Genomic DNA, 9,654 nt, shown 5'->3' on the forward strand with positions numbered 1-9,654 from the left:
GGCTACACGGCACACTCCTCCCTTTTATTTTAATAGCGTATCAACATTTTTTTACTGGGGCACAATGCTAAACAAATATGTTTACCCTTAACATACAAACACCTACCATTTGTTTACTTAGTAACTCAATGATATCAAATTATAACAAAGTAACATAATAATATCAAATTATAACAAGCTTTCTTTTCTGCTTTTGGTCTAAGACCCACTTATAACTCAAGTCACTGGAGGGGTCTTCTCTGCCTCTCTGGGTAATGTCTGTCAATAAACTCATTGGTTTTAATACAGATTTCCATATAAAAATCATGAAAAGTTGACGTCTGAGCATAGGGAGTCAAGAAGATGTGTGCCTCCAACTTGCTAAGATCACCTCCGTGCAGCTGTCCTAGATATATACGCATCTTTGTGCTATCACTTGTCTTCCATACCCATATCTCATTTGTTCCAACTGAGCTAATTACACAACCAATCTTTGTATTCTTCTTAGATTCCTGACCTTTATGATACTATCTTATCGTGATATAACTTTCCATCTTCTATTCACGCTTCATAACTTTGTGCTGGTGATTCAGCAGGAGTGCTGGGAAGGTGCTCAGGAGAAGACGGAGATGCTGGTCTTTTCGGAGATTTAAGCTTATTGAGAGTTCGCAGATCTTCCATTATCTGTTCATCTGCTAACAAGTCATTGATTTGCGCAGGTGCAGATTTTTGGCTTTTGTCTGTAATTGGAACAGGGTCATTAGGTCTCCTCCTTAGTGTCCTCGTCATTATTGGCTTTACCTCCATAGAATCTCCTGTGAGTTCCATGGTTAGCCTCTCATTCTCAATCATCTTTTTTCTTTTCTTCTATCTCAATCTTTTTATCTTCAAATTCTTTCACTGCTGCTTTCTTCTCTTTAATATTCCTTTCCACTTGTTCTGTCTCCAGTTGCAGAAAAAGCTCTGCACTTTGTATTCCTTCCTTGTATTGTTGATCTAGTTTCTTCATCCTTTTCTAATACTCAAGCAAACTGCCTTCCTGTAAACGCTGTAGCTGTCTTTTGAGAGATGTCAATTTCTCCTGGTACATCTGCTCTTTTACTTCCAGGCAGTCTTCACCATCCTGCTTATTGGCAATATCTGTCTTACTTGCATTCTCTGTATCTTCATCCGAGTTGTGGCCACAATAAGAGATGGTATCATAAAGGTCAGGAATCTAAGGAGTATAAGAAGATTGGCTGTGTAATTAGCTCAGTGGGAACAAATGAGATAGGGGTATGAAAGACAAGTGATAGCACAAAGATGCGTATATGAGGGGCATTGGTGCATCCACATTTGGAGTCTTGTGTAGAGTATTGGCCTCCTTATTTAAGGAAGAATGAAAATCAATCAGAAACAGTTCAGAAAAGGCTTATTAGATTAATATCTGCAATGGCCGAGTTGTTCAAGGGGAAAAGACTGGATAGACTATCGTTGTGTATGCTGAAGTGTATGAGACTGAGGGAAGCATGGTACTACATTAGAATGTAACATGCTGAGAGCTCTCAGCAGAGTGAATTTGAGGACAATGATCCCTCTTGTGGGAGAATCTAAAGCTTGAGGTCACTATTTAAAAAGAAGGGATTGCTCAGGATTATGAGTCTTTGGAACTCTCAAAGGCAGTGGAAATGTAGTTTTGGAATACTTTAATGTCGAGGTAGGCACTTAGTATGCAGTGGTTGGAAGTTCATTGCAGGTAGACAGGAAAACTGAGACAGGGTGACCATCAGATTAAGCTATGATGTTATCATATGGCAGAGCAGGATTGGAAGTTTGAATGGTCTAATCAGATACGTAAATCATAATCATCTGGGGCATGTCAGATTCATGTTGTTACCATCAGGGAGGAGGTACAGGAGCATGAAGACCTGCAGTTAACATTTTAGGAACTACTTCTTCCCCTCTGCCATCAGATTTTTCTCAATGGTTCACAAACCCATGAACACTGCTGGGCACATCGTCTTGGTCTACATTTCACAACTCCCATATCCTTTTCTTCTTTTGTGTCACTCCCAATTGCTTCCATTCACTCATTGACCAGATACTTCATGGTCACCCTGGTTTTAATTTTAACCTATCAGAGACATACCTCCCACCACACACCCGGCAGCTCGACAAGCTTCATTTGTCTCCTTCCCCGTTCTGACAGAGTCTTCGACCTAAAACGTTTTATTTCTCTTCTCACAGATGTGTTCTGTCCTGCTGAGTATTTCCAGCATTTTATGGTTTTTATACGAAGTACTGCTGCTTCGATCTGTCATCTCATGGTGACCACGATTAGGGCAGTATGTGAGAAGTGTGGGTCAGGTGGGGGGGGGGGGGGAATGTTGCAATAGACGAAGGTACAAAAATCTGTGAAAGGTGTTCGAGTCTACATTGCCGGCTTTGAATGCAATCCTGCCAGGCTGGTTGACTGATGGGCAGCACTTTAGTTATTTAGAAGGTCGTGGTGAAATAAAGTTTCCTTAACACCTTTTGTTTAGCTTTGTGGGCTGGAGAACCAAATAGCAGTCATAATGCAGGAGGCGTTCTGGCTCACTCAGAGACTCAAGCACAGATGCATGTATCCTGAAGTAAACAGAGTTCACTAATAAATGATAAGCGGATGCAAAAAACTATCTGGTGTATCTGTGCGGCACTGTCTCCAACCTTGATATACATTCAGTGACCACATTCTTAGATACAGGAGTGGAACACTGTGTGGTCCTCTGCTCCTGTAGCCAATGCACTTCAAGGTTTAACATGCTGTGTGTTCATAAATGCTTGTCTGCACACCACTGTAGTAATGCGTGGTTGTTTGAGTTACAGCTGCCTTCCTGTCAGCTTGAATCAGTCTGGCCATTCTTCTCTGACCTCCCTCATTGGCAAGGTGTTCTCCCTCCAACAGAATTACTGCTTACTGGATGTTTTTCGCACCATTCTCTGTAAACTCTAGAGACTGTTGTGCATGGAAAAACCCAGGAAATCAGCAGTTTCTGAATTACTCAAACCACCCCGTCTGGCACCAACATGCAATCTACAATCAAAGTCACTTAGATCACATTTCTGCCCCATTCTGATGTTTGGTCTGAACAACTGAACCTCTTGACCATGTTATTTACCTGCATTGAATGCATATGCAACAGTTTTGTCAATTTCTTTAATCTATAAATGGTTCTTTTTAATTTGCTGCTTCCACCCACATTGTTTACAAGTGGTGTAACTTTGTGTCACTAGCAAATTTCAATAGTTCAAATTCAAAGTATATTATGTATAAATTAAACCTTGAGATTAGTCTCCTTACAGGCAGCTGCAAAACAAGAAACCTGAAAGAACCCATCAAAAAAAGACAACAAACACTCAATGTGCAGAGAGAGGGAAACAAATGCAAATTGTGCAAACAGCAAAGCAAGCAACAGCATTCAGAATGGAAGTGAGCAGCCAGAGCTGGCCCACAGCCTCAGCCTCAGTTCAGCACACATTGGAGCAAAACGCTGCAGAGCTCGCAGACACGAAGCTCGGAGCAGGCCCACAGCCTCATCACTGTGGAGAGCAGTGTAAATGTATACCAGTACCGTTGTCAGATTCGCAGACAACACAACAGTGATCGGGTTGATCTCCAACAGAGACGAATCAGCATACAGAGCAGAGGCACAGAACTTAGTGAGCTGGTGCTCAGAGACCAACCTGTCTCTTAATACAGCAAAGACTAAGGAGCTAATTATCAACTTTGGAAAGTCACAGGATAACGAGTATGCTCCAGTCTACATTAATGGAGACATAGTGGAGAGAGTGTCCTGTTTCAGGTTTCTGGGAATACACATCACAGAAGACCAGTCAGGGGTGTCAAACTCATTTTAGGTCACGGGCCGGATTGAGCAAAATGCAGCTTCATGCGGGCCGGATCAGTCGGACGTGTGCAAACGCAGCTTTCGTTGCCTCCGTTTTTTCAGCCTGCTCTCATGTGTCTCAGTCTCTGCTATAACTACAAAGTGTTTCACTTTACAAATTCCGTTTCTTATGAAGAAGACTGCCAAGCAAGACTGCCGAATAAACACTAAAAACCCTGAAAACCTGGTACCTGAATAAACTCAGCATTAGCCATATCATACGCCATAGGCGCTTCGATTACTGGGGCCAGCTTTAATAGTAATTAGATATTATCTCGCGGGCCAAAGATAATTCCACCGCGGGCCAGATTTGGCCCGCGGGCCTTGAGTTTGACATATATGCATGGTCCACTAACACCACAACAATAGTTAAGAAAGCACAGCAACGCTTGTTTTTCCTCAGGACGCTGAAGAAAGCTGGTCTACCTGAACAGATGCTGGTGACCTTTCATCGCTGCACCACAGAGAGCATCTTAACATACTGCATCTCTGTATGGTATCTCAGTTGTACAGCAGCTGATAGGAAAACTCTTCCGCGGGTCATCTCTAGCGCACAGAAGATCATCAGGACACAGCTCCCAACCCTGGAGGACACCTACAGCTCATGCTGCCTAAGGAAGGCTACAAGCATCTGTAAGGACAATACACACCCATGCAATCCCCTGTTTGAACTTCTTCCATCTGGCAGCCTTTATAAGATTGTCTATGCCCTCACTTCCAAACTGAAAAATAGCTTTTTCACCAGAGCTATAATTGCTCTGAACCAATCGATCAAGCATCATCCATAAATTTGTTATATTGCTACTTTTAATATTGGTTTTATGGCTGTCATGCATCTGAGTTGCACTTTTGTACTGCTGGACATTGCTTGTACTGGCTGGTTACTTGATTTTATTTATTGTTTATTTATTTTATTTGTTGTTTTATAGCATTGAGTACGAAAGTTGCAAATTCATTTTCGCTGTATTGGTGCATGCCAAATTGTACTATGCAATGACAATAAAGATATTTCAATTCTATTTCAATGTCGCAGAGCACCAAGCAGAACCAGCCCAACCCTTGCCTCTGGTCCTGACACCTTGCCTTTTCAATCCATTTATCCTGGCATTTAAATTCTGTCCTCCCATAACCCAAAATCATTTATAACTGTTCCATAGAGCTGTATTGCCAATACAAATTATTTAAGATGCCGTATCATGCCACTTTAAGTACCTGCCCCCTCTGCATTCTGAATCCTACTGTTTTGAGAGTTTTCTAACTAGTTAATAATTATTCTTCAGACTCATGATCTTTAATAAGCATCTAAAGAGCCTTTTAGTAAAAACATAACATTACTGTTTATTAAAGCCTTTTTAATTTATTTGAAGCCTTTTTATTTATTGCTATTAAATAAATAATATTTATAAATCTGTTACTATCCACCACTTTAGTCACTTCAATGGAATAAATTGGGTTCAGTAGGCTTGACCCATCCTTTACAAACCTTGCCATCAAGAAATCCTCAATTATAAAGGGATTAGGGTAACTGATTATAAATCCCTCATATCCAATTGTCCTAATATCTTTATAATTATGGATTTTCAGCTGATTAAGTCTGTAAACAAGATTGGTGCAGTGACAGATGACATCCAGAGAGACTATAGCATCATCACTTTTGAAAGTGGGTGCTATCCCCTCATACTTTTTCCTCAAAGAAATGTCGACACCAAAAATAAATCCAGTCTCCCATTTGGAAGTTATTTTTTTCTTAATATAATGATATATATATATAATTTTATGCATGGCAGCATTTTTCTTCTTGTAAATGATGTTAGTCATGCTCCACAGAATGTCAAAGCAGTATTTCAGTATATTTCAGAGCACAGTGTCCAATCACTGATACTTATTACCCCTCCTCTGTATCTTGCATCCAGGACCCTACACCTCCACAGTAGTTCATACACCCTGGATGGATTCATAACGTTATCAAGACTTGGATGTATATGGATATCAATTCAACATAATTATAACCGCATGGTCTTTTATGCTGGCTCATTCGTTTGTGTTTCTCTGGAGATTCAAATAGAGAAAATTCCAGACTTTGAAGTGGAATACGTTGGAGGCCTGGCTCCATGTGACTTTAGTTATGACACCAACAGGGTTTTATTACCCTTAATAAGATTGAAAGTCAGCAGAGGAGATCGGCTGGAAACCTAAAGAGAGCTCTAACTTACAATTGCTACCAATCCTCCACTTCTGATGGTCTCCACAGAAAGAAGGGGCCACGTGGGCAATTTTATTTGTTTGTGTTTAAAAAATGATAAACAGAAAAGGAAATTAAATCTGAAAGATGTTCTAGCAAGGTTTCTACATGCCAAAGGACAATTAACATCCCATTGACTGCATAAAACTATACACAATAATGGAGGTTTGCTGTTTTAATGAGATAGAACATGTCAGATACACTTACACCTGAATGACAGAATAACTTATGGTACAGAATAAACATTAAAGATTAACTTTGTTTGTCACATGGAACACCAGAGGGCAGGACCAGAATTAGGCCATTTGGCCCAATGACTATGCTCCACCATTTTATCATTTCCCTCTCAACCTCATTCTCTTCTTTCTTTATCAATCTTTTTATTGATTTAAAAATGAGCATATATACAAGGAAGAGGAGAATTATCTCAAATATATATATCAATAACAGTACATAAATGTGAAACAAACATGATCAAAATCATGCATAGTATTAATCTGATATAGAATATATAATAAGCAAAAAGATAGTTAATTCTCCTCTTATCAATTCATGATGAAAAAAAAGACTTTTTGAAATTTTTATGTGGAAAAAAACCACTATTCTATACAAACAAAAACAAAAAGGAAAAAAAAGGACTGGGCAGTCCAGCCTGAGAGTAAAACCAAGACTTTCTGATCAAATCCAAAACTTCAGAAAAATAACTGGAAGAGAGTCATTACAAAAATCAATAAATCAAATCATATGAAAATATTGAATAAAAGGTCACCAGATTTCTTCAAATTTAAAAGATTTTATCAGATGTCCGACTTCTTATTTTCTCTAAACTTAAACAGGACATGATGGAGGAAAGCCAATAAAAGACAGTGGGTGGATTAGGATCCTTCCATTTAAGTAAAATGGCTCTCCTAGCCAGTAAAGTTGAAAAGGCTATCATCCGCTGAGCGGAAACAGGAATATATCCCATATAAATATATCCCATTTCAACCCCATTCTCCTGCTTACTCCCCATTACATTTCATGCCCTGACTAATCAAGAACCTGTCAATATCCACCTTAAATACATCCTATGAGCTGGCCTCCACAGCCACCTGTGGCAACAAATTCCACAGATTCACCAGCCTCTGGCTGAAGAATTTCCCTCTCATCTGTTCTAAATGGACATCCCTCTATTTTGAGGCTGTGCCCCTCTGGTGCTAGACTCCCCCACCTCTTGACATACACTCTATCCAGGCCTTCCAACATTCAAAATGTTTCAATGAGATCCCCTCTCATTCTTCTAAGTTCCAGCGAGTACAGGCCCAGAGCCATCTGTCACTCCTCATATGATAAGCCTTTCATTCCCAGAATCGTTCTCATGAACCTCCTCTGAACACTCTCCAATATCAACATATTTTTTCTTAAATAAGTGGCCTAAAACAGCTCACAGTACTCCTCAGCAGTGCCTTATAAAGCCTCAGCATTAAATCCTTGCTTTTATATTCTAGTCCTCTCAAAATAAATGCTAACATTGCATTTACCTTCCTCAGCCTCGACTTAACCTGCAAATTAACCTTAAAGGAATCCTCCACGAGGACCTCCCAAGACCCTTAGCACCTCAGAATTTTGAATTTTCTCCCCGTTTAGAAAATGGTTTTATTCCTTCTACCAAAGTGAATGACCATACACTTCCTGACAACGTATTCTATCGGTCACATCTTTGCTCTTTCTCCTAATCTGTCCAAGTCCTCCTTGCTTCCTCAACATTATCTGCCCCTCCAACTATCTTTGTGTCATCTGCAAATTAAGCTACAAAGCCAAAAAATTCTGTCATCCAAATCATTTACATGCAATTTAAAAAGCAGTCTCAACTCAGAACCCTGTGGAACACAACTAGTCACCGGCAGCCTACCAGAAAAGGCTCCCTTACTTCCCACTCTTTGCCTCCTGCCAATCAGTCAATGCTCTATCTATGCAAGCATCTTTCCTGTAATACCCTTTGTTAAGCAACCTCATGTGCAGCACTTTGTCAAAGCCCTTCTGAAAATCCAAGTACACAATGTCCACCAAATTTCCTTTGTCTATCCACCTTGTAATTTCCTCAAAGAATTCCTACAGGTTTGTCAAGGCAAAATTTTCCCTTAAGGAAACCATGTGTAACAAGAGAGCTATGGAGGGTAGTGAACCCAGATGCAGAGGAAGGTTCAGACTCAGAATAAACAAAACAACACAAACAAAATCACAAGCAGTAATACTAGAAATGGAACTCCTACAGTTGAGCACTGGGTGCTCAGCATGAGGCCTTTGAGTACAAACTTTCCATGAAGGAGTGTGGCAGGAAACAATTAGCAGTCTGAGTCTTAAAAGGGACAGTGGCAATTAACCATACCCCGGGGAACTGGAATACTGAAACTTGGATGCCTGCCGCTGTTCAATCGTGACCATGGCAGAACAGCCCCCCTCCCCACTTCTATGGCCAGCCCCTGATGGCCCAGGGTGATCCGGATAATGTGGTCAAAGCCCTTTATCAAGGTAGGGTCCAGAATGTCCAGTGAACATAGAATATAGAACACAGAAATTACAGATCCTTCAGCCCACAATGTTGCGCCGACCAGGTACACTACTCTAGAAACTGTCTAGAATTTCCCTACCGCATTGCCCTCTATTATTTCTAAGCTCCATGTACCTATCTAAGAGTCTCTTAAAAGACCCTATTGTATCCGCCTCTACCACTATCACTGGCAGTGCATTCCTCGCACCACCACTCTTTGGGTAAAAAAACTTACCCCTGACATCCCCTTTGTACCTGCTTCCAAGCACCAAGCACCTGCGAAGGAATCCATCTTATTTCTTCTGGGCCATATTCTTCCCAATCCACAAAATGCTGCCTTTTACATCAAACAATGCGGGTGTCCAAAAGTCACCGGACTGTCCCTCAACAATGCTGGCAGGTGGAGAAGGTTTGGGAGCCAGAGTCAAGGGGTTGGCACTCAAGGGCTTGCAATGGGATATGTGGAATGTGGAATGAATCCACATAAGACCATAAGACTATAAGACATAGGAGCAGAATTAGGCCATTCAGCCCATTGAGTCTGCTCCGGCATTCCATCATGGCTGATCCTGGATCCCACTCAATCCCATATACCTGCCTTCTTGCCATATCCTTTGATGCCCTGATGGATCAACAACAATCAACTTCCACCTTAAATATATGCATGGATTTGGCCTCTGCCAGTCTGTGGCAGAGCATTCCGCAGATTTACTACTCTCTGGCTAAAGAAATTCCTTCTTACCTCTGTTCTAAAGGGTTGTCCCCTCAATTTTGATGTTGTGCCCTCTAATCCAGGATACCCCCACCATAGGAAACATCCCCTCCACATCCACACTATCTAGTCCATTCAACATTCGGTAGGTTTCAATAAGATCACCCCACATTCTTCTAAATTCCAGTGAGTACAGGCCCAAAGCTGCCAAACACTCCTCATATGTTAACACCTTAATTCTTGGAATCATCCTCGAGAACCTCCCCTGGATTCTCTACAATAA

At 40.9% G+C, this 9,654-nt stretch overlaps 1 pseudogene; it reads right to left on the minus strand.

Annotated features, from left to right (window-relative positions):
- Positions 1-540: 540 nt before the first annotated feature.
- On the minus strand, positions 541-2,044 carry LOC140740321 (sin3 histone deacetylase corepressor complex component SDS3 pseudogene; annotated as a pseudogene).
- Positions 2,045-9,654: the final 7,610 nt, after the last annotated feature.

The sequence above is a fragment of the Hemitrygon akajei genome, chromosome 16 (genome assembly GCF_048418815.1).
Source record: "Hemitrygon akajei chromosome 16, sHemAka1.3, whole genome shotgun sequence".
Taxonomy (NCBI): domain Eukaryota; kingdom Metazoa; phylum Chordata; class Chondrichthyes; order Myliobatiformes; family Dasyatidae; genus Hemitrygon; species Hemitrygon akajei.